This window comes from Manis javanica, chromosome 11 (assembly GCF_040802235.1).
Source record: "Manis javanica isolate MJ-LG chromosome 11, MJ_LKY, whole genome shotgun sequence".
Lineage (NCBI taxonomy): Eukaryota > Metazoa > Chordata > Mammalia > Pholidota > Manidae > Manis > Manis javanica.
Window position 1 is genome coordinate 15562882 of NC_133166.1, and position 22737 is coordinate 15585618.

The following is a 22737-nucleotide window of genomic DNA, read 5'->3' on the forward strand; positions in this document are numbered from 1 at the left end:
GGATCCAAATTTAAGTCAAAATGTAACTCTGTGTAATGTTAATAATCAAAGGAATCCAATTCAGGTACAATAGTGTGAATATAGCTAACTAGTATGTGCACAGACAAAGACAAGATTGTCACTACACACTCTTCTGCCTCATGGCTGAGATTTTTTTTCCACAGAAGTTATAAAGTATATACCAATTTCAGATACTTTAATGTATAAAAAAATAGGTAACTTTAAATCAAGGAAATATGGTAATATGTGATACATATATATCTAGTCATACATATGTAAAATATACACACACATACCATACATGTAGCCTATGTAGTGCATATAGCTTATACCATATATAGGATATATTTAAACTAATTGGATGTTTGTTTGAGGATACATATCATTAATCTCTCTATAGACTGAGTATGGAATTGTTTCCTAAAAAGTAGCACATTTGTAATAGCATTGTGAATAAGTAGGAATAGTTGATTTTTTTCCCCCTAAAAATGTGTATCTGTTGCTTTTCTGGCAAAACCCCTGATAGACTTGTTCTGGGAATAAAGAACACTTAAGTATGGGGCCTTGTTAATGAGAAAAACTTATTTGACACTTGTTCAAATGGTAAGTACTTTATTTAGTACTTTATTTGGTATTACTACAATGGACATAGAGACTACTGCAATGGCATTTTTCAGTAGGGTAAGAGATTGAGCTCAACTGCAAATACAACAGGTGAAGTGGAGATTTATGGCCAATGAGCAGGCTGGGAACTTTGACAGATAGAAAATTATTAGGAGGAAACCTCAAGGATGAAGGGGGATTTCTGACTAAACAGACCTCATAGATGCTTCCTGAGGGCAGGCCAGAGTTATCAGATGTTACCTGGTGATTAGGAACCTGATCAGGTGTCAAGAGTTTTCAGCTATTGAGAATAGGTAATTCTGCATAAATCACCTTGGTACGATTCTTGCTAAAATCAAGTAATGCAAAGATGGAAATCTAAATGTCAAGGTCTGGTTAAGAAGAGGATTCAGAAGAGCCTGATCAAACCAAGTTTGCTCAGAGACTCTTTTTTCAGCCTAAGGTTGGGGGAAAACAAACGTGGTTAAGTTACATTGTAGGGTAAAGTAAGATAAGTTTTCAGTCCAGGAATCAGGTCTCACAGAGGTCAGAGAGGGCTAGGAAATAGAAACAAAAATGAGATTTGGAGTAAAGGGTGGAGCAAGGTGATGAGAAGTTGAATCCCAGGGAGAAGTGGAAAAATTGCCGAGCCAGGTGTGCACAAGGGGCTTTGCAAACAGGAACATCTAATATTTCATTTTAAATTGTGTATCGTGATGCATTATAATCATCCTAATTCCCTGTTCTTAGCCTCTCCCTGTTTTAGAGCAATGGTGAAAATCAAGGAAAAGTTACTGTGTTCTTTGCTTGAGTCAATAAAAAAAAGTTGAGTGGAAAGATATGAATACCATTTAAAAAGGAGAGTATAGAGAGCCAGGGATTTCAACAGAAGCATAAATATGAAGTAAGAGGTTGCAGTCAAGACATGAGCATCTTGAGAATTATGAGGTCAGTGGAGTGGGGAAGTTTACATTTCCCACTGCAGAGATGGAGCTTTAGAGAATTTTAATTTTCTTTTTATTGACATACAGCATATGCACAGTCAAGGACACACTTCTTTAGCATACAATTTGATGAATTTTTACATATGTATGTACTCATACAGCTATCACCCAGATCAGGAAATAGTACATTTTCACCAAGTAGAAGGCTGTCTTCTGCATTTCCCAATCAATAACCCATAAAAGGTACTCACTCATTGACCTTTATTGCTAAAGGTAAGTTTTTTGCAAGGCATTTTACTCATTTAAAAATTTACTGTCTTTTAAATATAATGAAAAAAGTTGACCCCAGCAAGATGGAGGATTTGAGGACATCTGTGCTGTTGTCATCTATAAAAGCTGTGTACATATAGAGCTCTTGGCTCATCATTTTCCCAAGCACTCAGCTAATAAGATAGATGGATGGATGGATGGATGGATGGATGGATGGATGGATGGATGGATGGATGGATGGATGGATGGATAGATGGATGGATGGACGGACGGACAGATAGAAAGATAGACAGACAGTCAGACAGACAGATAGATGATAGATAGATAGATAGATAGATAGATAGATAGATAGATAGACAGACAGATAGATTTATAGTTGTAGTTTAAGAAGTTGAGCCACAGATATAGTACATGAAAGGCCCAAAGTCACACACCTGCTAAGTGCTGGAGTCAAGATTCAAATCCAGGCAATATGATTCAAACCAAAAAATTTAACCAGTACTGTCTAGTCCAATTTTATGGTTTTCACATTTTAATACTAGCAGTATGGTCTATTAAGAACACTGAACCAATAGTGTACAGACTAGTGCACATAGCTCTAGTATTCACAGAACAGCACCCCAGGCCAAGGACAATCTTCACATGTCTATCTTTGGTGGAGGAGTCAGCATTTGCATATAGTTCTGTCTGATGAAAAAGCCCCTGAGCTTTCTACAGAGCTGAGACTGTATTCAGTGACAGGGTCTCATACAGGGTAGGATTTTCTATTACCATAGGATAGTCTACCACTATGAAATTCCACCAGTTGATTCACTTACATGGAGTTTTGCTACACAACACCTACAGAAAATAGAATCAGGAAGAGTATATTTCATGTATTACAAAAGTATTCATCAAGTTAGCTTCAGGGTGATTGTAGGATACAAGGTGACAAAGGTTGCTTCCCTCATGTCATTTGTACATCATTAAAGACTAACTGTCTGGAAGTGATATTATTATGCAAGATCATGCTCAGGAAACTGCATTGGTGCCACTCAGGGCTGTGTGCCTCCCTCGAAGGCTCACAGCCTGTGGGGTGGGGTGTCCCAGTTTGACAATCTGACAAAAGGTTGCCACCATCTATTCTTTTTGTTTTGTTATACTAAGCAGAGCTCTTTGGGACAGGAATCTCCTTGCTAATTCTAAAGAAAGTTCATAAATTCTTTGTATTTTAACAATCCTCAGATTACTATATGGAAATAGAGTATAAGAATATATACTTGGGAAAGTGCCAAAGGTTCCAATTCCTTACAAAGTTTTTCCTCACCACTGTTCTCTTCTTACTTTTGGTTTAGCCCCTGTTTTCACTAATAGCTAAGTTCTAATGAAATAGACTTTGAGCTTCCTTTCATTCAAGGTGATTCTGTCCCCCAGGAAGTTCATTCTCCCAGGCTTCAGGTTTGGAAGAAAAAAAAGTAGCAGGACAGAAATGAGTTCAAACATGAAACCTAGTGACCCGTTTCCCCCAACTGAGAAAGGGCTTTGCATGTGGAAGCCTCCAGGCTCACTCAGCAAAGGATTGTCTTCTTGGCCCTGCAGCCAATCAAGAGAGCTTCATGTGACTATCCATCAGAGGGTGGGTAGACGGAACACTCAATTGGGAGTCAGGAGGCCAGCGATATAACTTGAGTTCTGTTCTTTAAAAATTGTCTTTGACCTTCTGCCCACTGTATGACAGGTTCTAGAAGACAAGTATTTACCCCACAGTATAGATAGGAAAATTGAGTTACAGGAAAAGTACCCGAAGTCATTCCACTCAAAATAGTCTTATCTGGTTTTAAACTCATTTTCTTTGAAACACCAAAAGGGTGTGCTATTTTCCTTCATCATTCCTTACTGATTTCAATATACCATGCAGTTTCACTTCATTTAGGGCCCTAATTCAGCAGAATATTTACTAAGTACCTGCTATGCACCAAGAATTATGCTATGTTCTGGGTGTAAAATAATTAACAAAAATAATCACTTCATATCAAGGGGGAAGAGAGACGTTAGCTAAATAATCACATACAAGTCACTCACCAGTGTCAGGGCAAGGTCCATTCAGCTATGGAAATATGTAATAGAGGAAAATGAGCCAGACCTGTAGGGTCAGGAAAGGCATCCTCCAAGTAATACCAACAGGATGACAGTTAAAGGATAATAGGCAAGATGGGAGGGCACAGGAAAACATCTCAAGGCCAGGCACAGCACAGCAAAGTCATTGTGGCAGGAAGAAGCACTGAGGATAGAAGACTCCAAAGGCCGAGTATCGGGTGGCAGAGGTTAAGGACGAGCATGGAGCAAAATGAGGTTTGAGAGATCAGTGGGAGCAGTACAAGTGGGGCTCCACAGGCCCTTGTAAGGAATGCAGTCTCTACCTGAAGTACAGTGGAAAATCATTTAAAAGTTTAATCGCATTTCATAAGACCCAATATGTAATCACATTTAATGTGATCAGCTCAGGGTTTCAAAAATATCAGAGAATAAAGCAGAAAACACTTGAAGGAAAACAAACTTTAAGGACTTAAACTACTAGATATGGGGATCTACTATAAAGCTAGAATAATTAGGAGACTATGATATGATTGTAAAGACAGACAAAATAGGTCAGTAAGACAGAATAGAAAGCTCAGAATCCGATCCACACATTTAAAGTCATTTGGTTTATGACAAAAAGGACACTGAAGACATACAGAAAAAAGAATCATGACCCCCATCCTTCTCACCACATAAACTGCAGTCCTAGAAAGACCATAGATCTGAATGTGAAGAGTGAATCAGTAACAACAAAAAAAGCAACTAACAAAGACACAGACACAGGAAAGGATCTTTATAACCTTGGAGTAGCCAAACATTTTTGAACAGGAGATAAAAAAATGCTACCTGTAAGGAAAACATTGATATCTTGGACTGTATGTGGATTAAGAACTTCGGTAATAAGAGAGTAAGAAGGTAAGCCATAGAGCATGAGGAGTTATTTGCAATACACAGATCTAAAAATGGACTTATATCCAAAATACAGACTATTCTTATATAGAACTAAAAATCATAACAATTCAATAGAAAAAAGGCAGGAATATTTATTTTAAAAAGATACACTTTAGCATTATTGGTCATTAGATAAATGTAAATAAACTCAATGCACTGCCACCTGTAATTACTAGGAGGGCTAAAATGAATAAGAAAATAATACCAAGTGTTGACAAAGATATAGGACAATTGGAAATGGTATATAGTACTGGGGAGAATGATTTTGCTATAAACACTCTGTAAATTTTATAGAATTATTTATGGATATATATTAATGATAGACATGTGTAATGTATGGTTAAGCAACTCCACCCTCAGGTATATACCCAATAAAAATATACACATATGTTCATCAAAAGACAAGCATAAGAATGTTCCTGGCAGCACTATTTTTAATAGCCTCAAACTGGAAACTATTATATGGTAAATTGCATTATGAGTCCTGATTCTTTAACCTTCCTGTGTCCACATCCTTTGCCATATGACGGCATTTTTGACCAACTCCATGGGCACTGTCCTCTTCCTTGCCCCTTGACACCGGATTCTTCCACGTGGCATGTTTTCTCCAATGGGGTGTTAGCAGATCCGAACTTACCAAAGGCTGAAATGCACCTGTCTGATCAGGCTTATCCTCTTATATCTCAGCCATTGCTCTAAGAAAAAAAAAAAAAAAGTTTCAGATAATTCATTAGTCAAATAGGATGAAAGACACAAGGGAACCTAGCAACTCACAAATATGTAGCTTGAGGCAGAAAGACTGATCCGAATTAATAATAGGGTTGTTGTACTCCTCCCAGCAGCCCCGAGGGACTCTTTTTATAGTTCCATTGAGTAAATCAAGTACCATATTCTCCTCGTGGCTTCAGCTCATTCCCACTACTCTAGGTTTGGAGAAGACACTACCAAGAGGAAAAAGTATTGCAGGCCTGGAAAATATGCATCAAAGCCTCGCCTGAGTAGCCAGAACCCCCAAACCAGCCCTAGTTCCCAAGTTCCCTCAGGATTGAGTCCAGAGCATTGCAAAAAAACAAAAACAAAAACAGAAACAAAAATCTCTGGTTTGGAGTCAGACAGTTATGTGAAAAAATTTCTGGCGTATCACATCAACTGGCTGTGGGCAGAATCCATCACTGTTCTGAGTCTCAGTTTCCCTACATTTAAATGGACACAATTCCTTGAGAGTTGGAGGATGTTCGGTATCCACATGGTCCAGCATTCCTTGCCTGACCTCAAATAATGATTAAAATGTCTTCCACTTTTCCATCCATAATCTAATTATTTCCTTACAAAAACCTTGAGAGATAGATACTATTATCTCTGTTTTATGAAGGAGGACACTTAGAACAAAATGTTTAGACTTTAGTAGTAACCTTGCATGGCTACAGATGGTAACTAGACTTATCCTGGGGATCATTTTGTAATGTATACAATTGTCAAATCACTATGTTATGTACCTGAAACTAATATAATTTTCTATGTCAACTATACTTCAATAAAATAAGAGGTTTAGACTTCATTGTAAAGCATTTGGAATTGCAGCATGGCTGGAAGTAAGGAAACAGTTGGAAGATAACTGTAATTAGTCCAAGTGGGAGAAAATTACAATGTAAAATAGAAAAGCAGAGGGAGGGAACAGATTCCGAAGACATTTGGAATATAAACCTGGCTGAATGTGATGACTGATTGGACATTAGAGTGCTGAGAAGCATAGAGAGATTGTGGCCTGGTTCCCTTCGTGTTTGGAGGCACCATGCACTGAGATTGGACACCCAAGTTGAGGACCAGGTTTAGGGGGTGATAACAAGTTTATTTTTGGACAGGTAGAGTGGGAAGTGATTGAGGCATGTCCAGATGGAGATGTTTGAAGGGAAATTGGATAAGACTGCAGTCTCAGGAGAGACTCTGAACTTGGGTTATAGAGTTACAAGTTATCCTTACTTAGCTGATAAAGCTACTTCAGAACATACACTGTGAACTCCACTGTACGTGCTTCAGTAAAGCACTTAACCCTTCTGAACAACAGTTTCCTTCATCTTTTTTAAAAGAGAAAAATAACATAACTTACCTTGCCAAATAAATTATGATAAGAATCCCATTATATAATGTGTGAAAGTAATTTGTAAACTTTTTTTAAAGTGCTATTTAAATGAAAGAATTATTCACCTTATTGTCATTGGCAGCTGGGTGGAGATAACCTCCTAAGTGTCTGTTCAAGTCTCAGTATCTCACCAAGAATTGCTGGTATAAAAAATTTTTTAAATACTATTACTTTGGATTACTATCATTTTTAACAGCCACATCAAAGCAAAATAGATAAAGTTTAAATAGAGTGAATGAGTAAGTTGTACTCTTATCTAGCTATAAACAAATATTGCAGGCACACCCAGGCAGTTTTATTTTTAAAAAGACTACAGTTTCATGTTCATGTGACAAGAGAACCGGCACTGCCTTCTCCCCATCAATAACAGAGTTGGTGATTGAACAGAAAATATTACCTTTCTTGGACATCTTCATTATAAAATATACTCTCTGGTAACCGAGAGAGTTGACTTACTGTTAGAATTGTTAGGCAAACCTATTTAATGTTGGAAGGCTTCTGCCAAAACTGAAACTTCACTGTACAGTGATTAGGCTAAAGCCCTTCTTCTTGACATGATTAGAGATCAAGATCAGTTGTCTATTATGTCCTCTCCTATTTTGTAAAATTAAATATGCACCTTCAGCATGAAAAAGGATATTTATGGATTCTCTATCAATGAGGGCATAGGTTCCACTCATTCAGAAATGTGTATGTGTTAATTATGATGTGAGTTCAAAAAAAGGAGTGACTGAACACACATCTGTCTTACTCAGCTTGTAATTATCATCTGCTCCTTCAGAATATCATTTCTGTAGGTCCTAGACTTCACTGGGCCCTTAAGATTCACATTTGTCTCCATAACTTGGTTCCATTCATATAGCTTGGACCACAAACTGTTTATATATGTACAGAGTCAGAGGGTTAGAAAATCATTCTCTTCCCTGGATTTAATTCAATTCTACTTAAAAGCACCAATTCCCTTTTTGTGTCCAGTCCTAAGATACTGAAAAAAAGCTATTGTAAAAATCTTAACAGGGGTGCTTGATAGGCAGAAATGGAAAAGCACAAAGGATGCTTGGGAAAGAAGCATTGTGCGGAAGCTCAAATTGGAGAGTCCTGGGAAATGACTGGGTAGGTAGGTGGGGGACAGGCCAGAGAACACCAAGAATGTCAGAAAGGGGTCCTAATTTCCTGATTCATAAAATGTCCCTCACCATCCTCACCACCACCACCACCATCATCACTGTCTTTGAGGTGGTCATTGACATCATCATTATCATCCGTATGTTAGAATTCAGTGAGAGGATGTAGGTGTGATAAAAGCCTGATGCCTACAATGCAAAAGTCTAGCTGGCCCCTTTCCTTCCACTTGAAGGCAGAAGGAGAGACTTTTATCTGTCACAGGCTTGCAGGTCTTTGGGAATGTTTTCAAAGGAGGCTTCCTAGTTGTTTGGAAAGAGAGCAAGGGAGTTGTGCGGGAAAAGGGGCAGACAATGAAGCCCATCCATCTCCAACTTTCTTTTAGACAGCTCCAGCTGATGCTCAAAGTCCCATACAAGAGTTTGATTTATCAGAACTGCCCCATTAAGACCATACCAAGAGTAGCAAACCACAGCAGCGATCTTGGACAATGGGCAGGAGATCATGCAGCGTTCTTCAGGACAGGAAGAGCTATTTAGCTGTTTTTGCCATTACAGCTGTTTTCTTTTTTGAAAAGAAACGAAACAAATGCGTTAAAGGAAGAAAGACAGACACATGAAACGTATTTGGGTTATCCTGTGTAAGACCTAGAGATCAAATCGAAAGCTTCTCCTTGCTTTGGGCACCTCTGATAGCGAGCTGTCTTTCTGGATCTGTCAGTAAGTGTCCCTGGAGCTGGTTTCATCTGAAGCAGGGACAGATCTGAGTTCCTCCTGACACAGGTTGAAATCACCTTTATTATCTGAGCTGTCCATCTGGCGAGTACGTTGTATATTTGTGTGTGTGTTTTCCTTCCCATCTCCCCAGTCCATTTCCAATACTGAAGGTGATGTAGGAACTGATAATAGAATGACCTTGAGGCCAAAAAAATGCGGAGTGAGTAACGTTCAATGAAATGGACTATGACAGATATTTCATAAAGGAGGTTTGTGAACAGATGACTTTTTACAAAGAAAATAAACTAACATTGCTTTGTTGTTCCATGTCAGAGTGATCTGCTTGCTTTTCTCTGCTCTAGCAGATTCTGACTGACTTTTTTCTCCTGTGAAAAATGAGGAGAAGGAGAGAAAAAGATTGCTCTATGTTATCCATTTGACAAGAGACAGACCATTAAATTTTGTGGGAGTTTCTTTCTTCTCATTTTGCTATTTATATTAGTGCTAATGGAAGAGAACTTCAATTTACTTCAACTTTATAAATAATAGCCATCATCGTAAGAGTTAGTATTTCTTGAGTACTTACTATGTGCCAGTCATTTTACTAACTATTTTGCAGGTTTTATCTAATTTATGCACTACCTCTGAGAGGTAACTAAAAGAAAGGGAATTTAAGCAATCTGTCCTACATTTAGGAATGAAGCTAACACTAGAACTCAAGTATCTCTGAAACCAAAAATCTATGATTTTAAACATCGCCTCTTTGTTGAATTCTTTACTGTTCCCTGCTAGAGGTACTGTGCCAGGTACTGGTCAAGAATAAAAAAATGGAACATGAGAGAGATCCTGAAAATAAACTCTTCTGAGACACTACAATAAAATGCACAAGGCATCAGAATGGTACAATATGGAGGTACCAGAGTGGGGACCATAGGAAATTGGAGGACAGTCACCTATAAAGAGATATATTGGTGTGTAGATAAAACCAATTGGTGTCATGGGGGAATGCACACCCAGAGTGTCTATATTTTCTGATATTTTTTTAGGAGAAGCTAAAATTCCAGATTTTTATGTGATCTTTTCCAAGTTGAGAATTTATCATCTATCTATCTATCTATCTATCTATCTATCTATCTATCTATCTATCTATCTATAATTTATCCGTCTACCAAGCTAAAGGACTATACAGATTAAACTAAATATATTTGTGAGACAGATTAAGCTAGGTTCTCTTGTAAATACATGTGGAATAGAGATTACATCCTTGAAATTAGATTGGCCTAGATTTTATTTCCACACGATTGCTTATTAGCATCAGGAAATTGGGCAAACTTGGTGTCTCTGAGTGCCAGTTTCCTCATCTGTAGAATGTAGAGAGAGTATTACTAAACCTGATAAGTTTATGGAGAAGATTAAATGAGATAAATGATGTAAAGCTGATAATATAAATTGAACACACAGTTGACAATATTTTCTTTTTCTCTTTTACCATCCAACCCAGAGGAGGATAGAGCCATGAAAGTAAAATATGCTTTGGTTAGGAGTATCTAGAATGGCTTACAGAGAAAGTGGCATTTGGGATGGGCCCCAAAGGAGTGGTATGATTTGAATTATTGAAGATGGGAGGAAAAGTAACTCTTATAAGATAATTTCATGAATGAAATTCAAGTGCTAGGATTATTTAGGGAGTGTACAACTCCTGATTGAATGACACATTCAGTCATTTGATAGAAGCTCTTGACTAGGGATTAGACTTGGATCTTATACTGTGGCCACGTATAGGAAACTTCAAATGGCAAAGTATGGAGCACAATAATAATTGAGAATGAAACAGAGAACTGCTGTGGTTGTTCCTGTCCTTGGTATTTATGGAGTGACATGATCAAGTTGGCTTTAGGAAGATTAATCTTGCAGCACCACAAATAATGGATGTTAGAGAAGGACCAGCAGTGGGGAAAACAGTCAAGAAATCATTCAGCCAGTCAGGATATGGTCAGTGAGCTACAGTTAGTGGGAACGAAGAAGAAAATCTAGACTAAAGCAATCCTGAGAGGTTAGTGGGAAAGACCCTTATACAGACAGCTCCCTTGGGTGATGGGGCTGCTGATGGGAGAGGGGTGCAAGCAACAGAGACAAATCAAATGTAACTTTGGGCCTGGGAGGACATAGTAATGAAGGCACTCTTCAAAGCAGGGGGTTCAAAGCCTTATTCTGCTGCGTGCTGCCTGTATGACACAGAAGTTACCTCACACTCAGTGCCAGCTTCTTCCTGTGTCAAATGAGAATAGACATACCTAGCTTCAGTGCTATTTTGAGAATTAGGTGCAGTGGGATATTTAAGTAGGATAGCCCTGATATACAAGTAGACTCTCAAATTTAAATTCTCTATTTTCTCCCTCACAGATAGGGTGCTCCTTAGAGAAGGATATGATTTTCTTTTCCTACCTGCTTTGTCTCTGTCAGAGATGTCAGACCCTTCTGTCATGTGCTCCAGTCACCCCTTTCCAGATCAGCAGAGGGCAGCAGGGAGCTGAGACTGGGTTTAACTAGCCCAACCCCTCAAGGAATTTCTCAAGAAGGCTTGCTTTTTGGGAAAACTAAGTCCAGTGTTCCATTAAAAGCACCCGGAATGGTGTATATACTTAATCAATAATAAAACTGATTTTTAAAATAGTTTGATGTTTTCTGGGTGTTTTGGATAATGCCTCAGAGCTAGTTATAATAGCTGAAAAATACCACCAGGTAACTAGATGCATTTTACAGCACGTTCATATATGTGCAAAGAAAAAACCACCACAACCAAAAACTTGTGATTTGTGTCTTCACTCCTTTCCCTCTTCACAAAGAAATTCGTAAATTCCATGGCCCAGAGTAGCTAAGGGAAATGTTATTGTCTTGTTCCAGCTCAGAAGCCCTTCTTTTATTGCACTGATTCTAAAAAGTCTCTGATCATTTCTGTATCCTACATTGCTTTTCACTGGACTTTCTTTACTAATGTTGACAAAGTAATCGCAAAAAAATTTCTCAGTTTCTTGTTCTACGTTGCTTAAGCTTCAGATTTAGAGTATAGAGGCCTTAGCGATTGCATTTCTATAGTGTTAGCTGCTTCTGTGGCTTACGTGCTTTCTGTGTAGTGCTGCGACTCAAGGAGGATCCTCTTCTAGAATGTGTTCCAAAAACATGCCTATTGTCTCTTCCTGGAATAGACTCATTTCTGCAATAGTTTGGTTGGTGGGAGAGACACTGGCATGAAAATGATGAGTTCTATGCTAAGTACTACCTACAAAAGGCTTTCTCATTGTGAATAAATGAATGGCTCTCAGGTTAGTTCTTAGGTTATTCCATCAGACATTCTCCCTGAATACCCACTCAGGGATCTATTTCATGCCCACTTAGGCACGGGTTTTACTGTGATTCTATATAAACTTCAAAACCTCTTCTGGCTTAAAGAAGGCAAGCAAACACACAATAACCTTGTGGTACATTTGTAATTGCTGAGTATCTGCCATAGGTTCTGGCACATAGCTGCTGTCTCTCATCCATTCTCCTGCTTGCCAGGGAGGCCAGACCTGAAAGGAGCGGTCCCAGGAGAAGGTGCACATCCGATCAAACTCCTCTCTGTGGGGCTGTTTTACACATCTGTTCCTCTGGCCCGAGTCATTGGCAATGTCCAAAGGATAGAAAAATCCACTTATCTGCCTCACAGCCAAGATGACAGGGAGAAAGCAGACTTCCAACCAGAGCATGGAGCCAAGTGGCAAGGGGCCTCTCTTCCCTTAAGGATATAAGTTATACCTGGCAGATGACCTATATTCAGAGCACTACTAAAGCCAAAAGCATTTTTCTTTAAATACTCTTGAACTCTTGAACAGTGTTATAGAGAAAGCTGCTTGGGTAAAATATCTCAGATGAACTTGTGATTGTGTTATTCATGATAAAAAAATATGAAAAGCTAGAATTATTAGGTGCCTGTCATGCAGCAGCGCTGTGCTGAGCACTTGAGTTACGGATTCCTGTTTAATCCTTACAACGATGAGGGAGCTGTCACTACCATACCCATTTTGTAAATGAGAAAACAGAGAAATGAAATGACATGTCTATGTGTCTGCTCTTAGATAATGTGTCTGTTTTAAATATTTCTGGCCTTCTAGCAGATGCTGGAAGAGCTGTGGAGTAACACAGGAACCCTGTGCGGAAGTCAAGAAAGATGCTTGTGTGTCATTTTTACCAAAGAGGAAACTGAGGTGGGGAGTAAATGAGTGGCTTGCCCCCCATTCCACTGCTAGGCAAGTCTTGGAGCTGAATTCACACCAGATCTTCTGATTTCACCTGCACTTGTCACCCAGTGTAGCTGGTGGAACTTTCAAAGCCTTCCTAAAGTGAAGGTAAAGGAGAAGGCCTGTGACCAGACTGAGTGTGTTCGAGAGGGCATCAGTGAATTTGGTGTCATCCAGGTTTACGTCTCTGAATGTGGGTTTCTTTACCTGAAAAATTAAGTGAAAAAGAAGAGGATAAAAATCCTTAATGAAGTCCTGATAAGAATTGGCAACAAGTTTATCACAATTCCTATTCCTAATTTTAGTGTATAATGCACTCAGACAGTAGGAGTTTCTTCCATGTTTAAGTGAAAGAGTGAAGAAGACAGAAATAGAATGAATGAACTGGTGGTGCTAGAGCTTTTATTTGTTCATTTGCTTATCGATTAATACATACAATGGTAATGGGATTCTTTCCACAGACCCAGCCCCATCGCTCCCAGAGTTCGCATTTATGTTGTGGAGGGGTGAGATTTTGATAACATCCCCTCTCTTGCTACAAGAGAGTCACTAGATGGGATCTCAGGCAAATTTGTTTTGACAAGTAAGGACTCCGCCCAAGATGTTACTCAAGATTAAGTATAGAAAATAGATGTCACTCTAGGTATTGTAAGCAAGAATCGATCATAGGGATTCATGGACTTAAGAAATACATTACATAGCTTGAAGGAATGGAGTCTAACCTGGGTGTCCAGAAAATACTCCCCAGTAATACAACTAATCCATAAGGAACCTACCACTCCTGGGATAGCTTTGGAGCTGTCCCTATGCTCTAGACTTGCCACTGCTGCCCCATGGTAGACATCTAGAGTGTGGACAAAGGAAACCCATATCTACACAACAGGAAACAGGAAATCCGGTCAAGCAGCATCTGCCATCACCACTGTTGCTTCTCCCAGACTCCCAGGAAGCTGGGCATGGGATGGTGCTGCAGAGAAACTTAATGTTCTCATAATGTGCCTGCAACAGGCTCAGCCAGGAGAGAGAAGAAAATGCCTTCTGTCTCAATTCTGCCTTTAGATCTCAGGCAGATACATCTAATTCCACTCTACACCCAGAATGCTATGGATAAGAAAGTCTAAGGAAATATATTTTTGGCTTCACTTTTATAACTTCCCATGAGAAATAATTTGAGATGGAAGTTGAGTGAACAGCCAGCACATTTGATGACAAAGTGTAGGTGAATGGCCTTTTTCCGGACCAGAGCCAGGCTTATGATGTTTGCATAGAGGAATTACCACATCATCTTGGGAAAGCGATTTCACAGTGTACTCACTGCTAAGGAGAACTTAGAAGCTAGACTTATTATTCTGAGGGTGACATGAGATAATACATAAATTGCCCCACATAGAGCTTACCATATCATATTTCCTCAATAAATGCTAACTGTATATGAAAAGTGTAATATATATAAAACTTTCCACAGTATATTGCATGTATTAAATGCTCAGTAAAAGTATGTGTTGAAAGTGTGAAGTGTATTATTTGGGGTAAAATTATGTTCCAGAATTTACTCAAGAAAAAAAAATATGTTCCAGAATTTATTACAAATGCTTTGCTTCCCTTTTTTAATTTAATCTTCTATAAATTAGGTCTTGTTATAATTTTGTTTAAGGAAGAGAACTAATCTCATGTGCAGATAAAGGAATCTCAGCCATTTCCTGAATATTGAACACTCCTTATAGCATTTCGGGGTGACTCACCTGGTAAGTGAGCATGTGACTGCAAATACGGAACACTCAGATGGAATCCCGGCTGCTGCTTCTGCATCCATTAGCTGCCCTAAGGAGAGAAGATGTCTTGCCTTTGTTAAAAGAAGTTGTTCGGGGCATGGTGTTCAAACGTGCCTAATTTAATTGAGGGTTCATTTTTAGCCTAGCAGATAATCAAAAGAACTTAGAGAAAGTGGGCAATGGTCAAATGTCTTGTAGATCTGAACAACAACAGAAGTGTCCAACATGTCTATTGGTAGAAATATCCAGCAATGAGCCCATCTACCTACACTTTGCTGCATTTAATGGACATTAATGAAGCCATTTCTAGATTCATCCAGTAAGTCCTAAAACTTTGATGGGCTAGGGTCATGGGTAAAGACTGCATTTGTATGCTCACTATGGGGATTAAAGGAGCTGACCTCTAATATATCTTTTTTAACAGGAATATGTAACTAAATTTTTAAGTTCATCCCAACTCCATGACTCCATACCAGACACCCAGTTAATACCCGGCCATGACTTTGTCCAATGGAATAGCATGCTCTGCTTTGTCAGCTCAGCATGGAATACAAAACAGTGTAGAGAGAGCAATAACTTTGGTGTTACCTGGACACAAGTTCACTTTGTACTCTGGCTACTCCTTATCTCTATGATCTAACATCTCAAATCATCAATGTCTTTCTATGCAAAATGGGGATACATATCTCCTAAGTAGTTGTGAGGTTTAGAGTTCCTAACATTTATAAAATGAGCAGTATGTTAATGACCATGTAGTTAATAATAATGTTGCTCTTATTTTTATCAATAAAATACTTCAGTAAGTTTCTTGAAATTATTTTTGCCCGTTTCAGTTAGAATTATATTTATTCAATATTTAGTTAGATTCCCAGGTAAATGTCAGAAAATTGTGTTTCCAAGAGTCTGAACACATTTTTCTTTGAGAGTATTTAGCTTGACAATGATGGAGAAAGAATGATCAAACCAATTGGTATATACTATCTAGAATATAAAAGCTTAAATGAAAAGCTTAATTTGAAGTTTCCAGAAGTAATACTTATCTAGAATCAGCTTGCTATTTTATAGTGGCAAAATATCCTACCTCAGTGACACTTAAAATAAGGTGGGTGGTCCTATTGGGGATGTATCACCTCCTTCATGAAGCTCCTCACCTACTTGTCCAGACTAGTTGAATCAGAATTAGTGTTTTCTTTTATCTCTGAAAGATGCAAAAATATGTAGAGGGAGTCTATTCTGATGGAAATAAGATGTGACTTAGAATCCCTGGATTTTGAGTCTACCTTTGGCTTGAGAGTAATTTTGATAGTTCCTGAACCCCTTTAAGCCAGATTTTTTGCTTATGAAATGGTGATAAGATAAAACCTGATTTGTAGATTTCTATGAAAATTTAAAATAAGCCAGTGTCTCTCCAAATGATGTGGGTAGTGGAAAATACAGCTTCTGGGGTCAGACTGTTAGTGTTGGACTCCATATTTCACCACTGACCAACCAGCTGACCTTGAGCAAGCTCTCTAACCTCTTTTTGGTTTCTCCTATGAGAAAAGTAAAGGGGAGGGGGCAGGTTTTATTACCCATAGGATATTAAGAGGATTAAACAAGATAATGCACATTAGGCATTTATAGCACTTATACAGGAAGTGGCCAGTAAACATGAAGTATTGCTATAATTGTTTTGATAAACTGTGTTGGTTTCATTCTCATCCTTCTCACATTGTGCTAAATGATAACTTGCCTCCATGTCTGTCATCCTAGCTAAGATGCAAGTTCTTTGAGGACAGATGTCATGTTATAATCATCTTTGTCATGTCAGTACCTAGTATTGTGTTTTGTACAAAATAAGGACTTGGAGATACTTAATAAATAAGTGAATGATTTTTGGATCATTTTAGGAAGACTTCAGAGCAAGTGAGCCACACACTCAATGCACTTTGACCTTTGTTGATGCATCATAATTCATCAGTCTCTGTGGCACATGCTATAGGATATAGAAAGCATGAGGGCCGCTATTTACTTACCTTGCAAATGCATATAATCTAGTTGGAAACTAGCAAAGAAGCAGGTTTTAAAATGTGATAATGCTCAATGCTATCTCAAGGTACTTTTCATATCTACAGTGGCCATTTAGGAGATTCATATATATGATCTCAAGTAACATGTGTATCTTTTTATCCACATAGAAGTAAACCGGCCATAAGTGTATGATGCATAATATTTAGTAAAAGAATCAGTCTCTTTTGGATTAAATTGTATATGTGTAAAACAATCTGTGACTCTTTAGTCTTTCATTCATTTCAAATGCATTCACTTAGAAATCTCAGAACCGCTTTTCAAAGTGCTGTGTTGTGATCCACATTCAAGAAATAAATATTAGGTTCTATCTTGGCATTTTCTGCTTAAAACCCTCCAATCGCTTTTTGCACACTCAGAATAAAATCAAGTTCGAATCTTGGCCTACAAAATGATCCAAGGCTAACTCCTACCACCTGTGCCTCTGTTCTGTATTCTCCAGTTTGACCACCTGGCCTGTTTTTCTCTCAAGCCTCAGAAGCTCAGCCTGGGAGAATCTACACCCAAGTATTCACATGGCTCATTCTTCCCTTCTTTGAAGTCTTTGTTCAAATGACAACTCCTTAAACTTTTCTTCCCTGACTACTTTATCTAAATTTGCTCCCTTCTTATCCTTTACCCAGTTTTATTTTTATTCATGGATCCTTTCTGTTCCAAATTCATTCACGCACGCATGCATGCATTTAACAATTCTGTGTTGAGCTTTCGTGAGTGCCATGTTTTGAGAGGAGGTCTGTGGATGCAATAATAAACAAGCGAGGCACAGAACCTGCCCTCAAAGAACTGTGTCTAGTAGGGAACACAGAAGAAAGAAGTATGTCTTAGTGATTTAAATGCTATGTTGGGCGTGCAAAAGAAGCGCTATGGAGGCCATAAAGGAACCACATAATCTGCCTCAATGTGTGAGGAAGGCTTTCTAGGATTATTAGTAAACTGACACCTTAAGGTTGGGTAGGAATTACCTCAGGGAAGGAAGATGAGGCAAACACTGCCCCAGACAGAACAAAGTCCAAGTTAAAAACAAATCACAGAAGGAAAGGGATCACTGGCACTTACGAAGAATTGGAGGACACTTACGGTGGCTAAAATGTTATGTTTTAAGAGGGAAAGAAGTGAGGCAAAGAAGAGGTGTCAGATGGTTTCAGATGCAGGCAAGGGGCAGACCGCGAGCCACGGTAGTGAGTCTGACCTTATTGCAAAGGCAGTAGAAATCATTGAAGGGTTTTAAGGAAATGACTTGATAAGATTTGCTTTTTTTTAAAGGATCTCTGTAGTTACAGGATGTTAAATGGACCAGAAGGGGTATGCTCACTTAAGATGCTGTTGCAGCAGTACCTAGGAGAAACAATGAAGGCCAAGACCAGGAACCTAGTGGCCAGAATGGAGAGAAGTAAATGTGTGGGAGAGAGGGAGGCACATGGTGACTGCTTGGAAATGCAGCGTGAGAGAGAGAGAGGGTCTGAACATGGCACCAATACATGTGGTTAGGTCTGTGGGAATCACTGAGGTACAGAGCACAGGGAGATGGGTGTGTCTGGGTAGGAAGATGATGAGTTTTGTTTTAAGACTCATGTATAAGATCTCAAAAAGAAGAAGGATTATATATCTGTAGATTTTCTCTCCAGTTATAAATTATTATGTTGCTTTCTTTTTATAGTGAAGATGTAGTTGCTTTATGTCTTGAATAAATCTTCCCCTGTGCATAAACTTATTATCATCAGTGCATTGCATATTTGCTAATGTCTTTATTTGCAGGCATTTCTAGTGAATATTTAAACTATCTTGGAATTTAGAACCTTATAATTTAAACAGATACCCATATATTACCCTAACAGAACACTTAACCTTGCTAGGCTTCAGAGAAATGGGAAATAAAACATTGCTGAGTGGACTTGGGGCTACAAGAAATAACTGCGGATGCAGTTTAGTCACTTAGCAGCCCTATAGTGAGGTATGTACACAAAAAACTGTCATGTGTTGAAATAGCTTCCATAGCATACAAGAAATTTCAAGAGCTATCACTATTCCACATCTTCCACTCTACTTTCTCACTACATACATTCATCCTGACTATCACTGTAACTAACAATTATGGAGCAAATATTACCAGGCATTGTACACTATCTCTATAAATCCTCCAAATTGTTTTGTGAGTAGGAGCTGTATCACACCCTGTTTTAGAGATGAGAAATCTGAGACTTGGGAAGTTTAAGTATATTGTATAAGATTAGAAGCTAATAAGTGATAGCACCTGAACTTAAACCAGGCCCATCCGTATTATTTTGTATAAAGATTGTCATAGCTCATGTCAATGATGTTACAAAGCTATTACAACTGATAGTGTACAGCACCACATTGACTATATGGCCTTTTCCATGTATACTTAATCATTTAATTCTACCCGTGAGGCAGACGTCTGTAAATTGAGGAGGAAACAGTTTCTACTTCAGAGGGTTCTTGTTAATATTAAATGAGTTTCTACCTAAAAGGGCTCAGAGCTTTGCTTGGCATAGTAAGCACCATGGTGTGCAAGTAGATATTTATCATCATCATCATTATTCTAAATTTTCATATGAACAAAGGAAGACAAGTAACTTTTCAAGACCACACAATCAATAATGATGACAGAACAGGGATTTAATCCTGAAATAGCTCATTATAGGGTTAAATGATCTTTGCACAGAGCTCCATCTGACAAAATTGGCTTGCTGGGTACCAAGTGGCTTACATTTGGCAGTCCTCACCCAATGACAAAATCCAAGTTTTATTACTGTTGTCTGCTTCTTTGTGTGATGATCATCACATCATAGAGTTATAAAATTGTATTAAGTATATTTGAATAGGTATCCATTTTACTATGTACTCCAACTCAGAAGTCTGAGGTGTATGTAAGTGATTTACACATGCACACACACACACACTCTCTCTTAGTGAAAAATGTGCATTTATGAATCTGAAATGTAATTTACAGTGAAAGTTCACAAAGCTGTGAGCTTTATGGGAAAGGGCAGGCATCTGCCTTATACATAATTGGAATTCACAATACAGTATAGTACCATTGTCATGCATCTGTTAAAGGCCAAAAATTTATTAAAGCAAATTAAAAATTATAGGCACTGCCCTTGGTTAAAGGAATCCCTCAGTAATATGCAACATCACTAGGAGAAAACCGTTAGAGAAAGGAAAATGATGGCAGGTCACAGGCAGTGACAGGATCTTTGTGATGCAATGCTGAATATTCTTTGAGAATGATTTTATTACTTTGTTATTTTATTCAACAGACATTTCTTAGTGCTTACTGTGTGCTTGGCAGTGTTCTACGTAATGGAAATATAGAAACATTCAGAGTTCCTGTGTTCATGGAGTTTACATTCTACCAGTCACTAAGGAGCCTTATTACTTCACCTGTTGTTAACAGTCTCCAAATGGGAATAATACAATTGAACATATGGAGCTTCTGGATATTAACTACCAACAAGCATGTATAAAGCCTCCATTACACTTATAAAGTGTCATCCAAGTGTAATATATGCATTTTCTTATCTGTAATATGGAGAGACACTGTCTCAAGCTACCTCATATATTAGTGGTTAGGATAAAATATACATGACAATGTTGCTGCTAGCTTCTTTACACTTAATAAGTTGCAGATGCTATGTTATATACTTTAGAACATGTCATTTAAGTCTTACAACCTATCTATTAGTAGGTGCTGTCATCCCTCCCACTGATTTCATGGGGAAACCACATTTGAGAGGTTAAGTACCTGAAGCCAGTGAGAGAGGTGGGCTTTGAACTCAGGGCTTTGTAATTTCATCCTGTGCTCTTGAGCACTACATTATATTGACTTACGAAAAAGAAAACAACTTTAGAAGAAAAAATATTAACATAACTGCACATGGGAATTCTTTCAACTGGGTGTCTATAAGAGATTGAGAATAAGATGAAATAGTCTGTCAGTGAGGCCACACTGCAAAATCAAAGGCTGTCACACATCAGAATCCTAGCTTCTAGTTACGGTTACAACTAACTACCTGGGTAACCTAGGGCATGCTACTTTGTGGAATAAGATACGCACCCTCAAACCCACCAACCTTAGTTTCCTCTTTGTAAAACAAAGGGTTTCACTTCCCACACTGGCAACCTATGATTCTACTTAAAAATCACCAACAGTAGTTTGAAATGGGTGATATAAAGGCATTTACTACAATGGACTCAGCTTTGCAACTCCCTGGGTATCAATCTGCAGGAATTTTCTAACAAGAGCGTAAGAATCAAGTGGAGTCCAAGCTAAGGCACCATGGGGAAGTCTGAGGGGGCAAGCAGATCAAGGCTTTTGTGCAAAGACCTTATCAAATGGGATTGAGCTAGGCTAATACCCTCAGCCCTGAGAAAGCCCTGTTTTGATATTCAGTATAGTAGAGGCCACAGGAGATTCTGGGTAACCTGTCTGGCTTGTAGCTGGGACACAGGCAGTTATAGGAGATCTGGTTGCTAGAGTTTAGTCTATGGGGAATAAAGACTGTCAAAGGAGACCTAGATATCAAGAGTTCCTATGGAGTGCCAATCCTATTGGAAGAAGTGAAAAACCAACCAGAAGCTGAGATGTAAGGCCAATTTCTAGAAGAGCTAGGGTACCAAGTATTAGTAAAAGAATAGAGCCCTGAACATTCACAGATAACATAATAACCAACAAGCAAGCAATTCCAGTGTGTGAGAACCAGAGAGGCTGATAATCCATCTACACTCCTAGTCAGATCAGTACTTACAGTCTTAATGGGGTTGGAACTGTAAGATCCATCTATGCATTCATTTCAGTTTATGAATTCAAGCTTGGGCACCAGATGGCCTGAGCTGAACTGTTGATTCTGCCATGGAACAACTGACCACGGGCAAAATATTTAACCTTTCTATACCTTGGTTTCCTCATTTTTTAAGTGAGATTAATAATAATAAAGGTAATTATAATAATACCTACCTCAGAGGAACTTTTTGCTTTGGAGAAAATGGAATAGACATACTTTTCCTGAGCCTTCCTGCTAAGTACAACTAAAACCCCTGCACATATGTAACAAACATCTGAGGATTCTGAAAACTGGGGAGAAGAAGAGAGACTGCTTAGGCAAGTTGGGACCCAAGAAACAACATAATGCTAAGTTCCCTGGATTTTATTTTTGCCTCATATATCAAAGTTTGAAATTGCAGAAGCTGGCACACCCAAAATGCTAACAAGCACAGACCAAAAAAAAAAAAAAAAGCAGCAAAAGTCTGCTCTCTGTCTCTAGAGCCAGGGAAGGGGCAGCCTAGAAAGAGAAATGATTTTTAGACAATAACTTTTCTCCTATAGCCAAGTGCCAGAGAAAAATCACTGGACCCCTACACCCAGTGAGGGTGTATTTTATATTAGAACTGAAAAATACAATAACTAAAATTAAAAGGGGAGTGGATGGGCTCATGCCAGCAGAGACCAAGTTGGGGGAGTCAAGATGCTCATCCTTATGAGGCTGTAATGAGGTGCATCAGCACCCCTGCTGGAGTGGCATTAGGGAAGCCCAGTAGGAAGCTGGGACTTGCTCCTCCCACTAACCAGTAACAAAACTGTCTCATCCCCATATTGTGTCAGTAGAGGCTATGAGAGGGACTGTAGACTTCCATCCCCGCATGGTAATAAAAAGACACCCCTCTCTCTCCCTGTTGGGGTGTGTGTGTGTGTGTGTGTGTGTGTGTGTGTGTGTGACAGGAGAGAGAAAAGAGAGTCAAGAGTTTACCATCACTCAGTGGTTACAAGACCACCCCAACCCTACCATAGTTTCTGTG

General features: G+C 38.7%; 1 long non-coding RNA gene across 1 annotated transcript in view; it reads right to left on the minus strand.

The window, feature by feature from the left end:
- Positions 1–5293: 5293 nt before the first annotated feature.
- The window catches only part of LOC140844178 (uncharacterized), a 38388-nt gene continuing 20944 nt past the window's right edge, over positions 5294–22737 (minus strand). Inside the window, exons 2-5 of the long non-coding RNA XR_012122385.1 lie at positions 14824–14902; positions 8545–8652; positions 7032–7106; positions 5294–5521 (exon numbers count right to left, since the gene is read on the minus strand). This is a non-coding gene — a long non-coding RNA (uncharacterized lncRNA). The remainder of the gene's footprint in view (positions 5522–7031; positions 7107–8544; positions 8653–14823; positions 14903–22737) is intronic.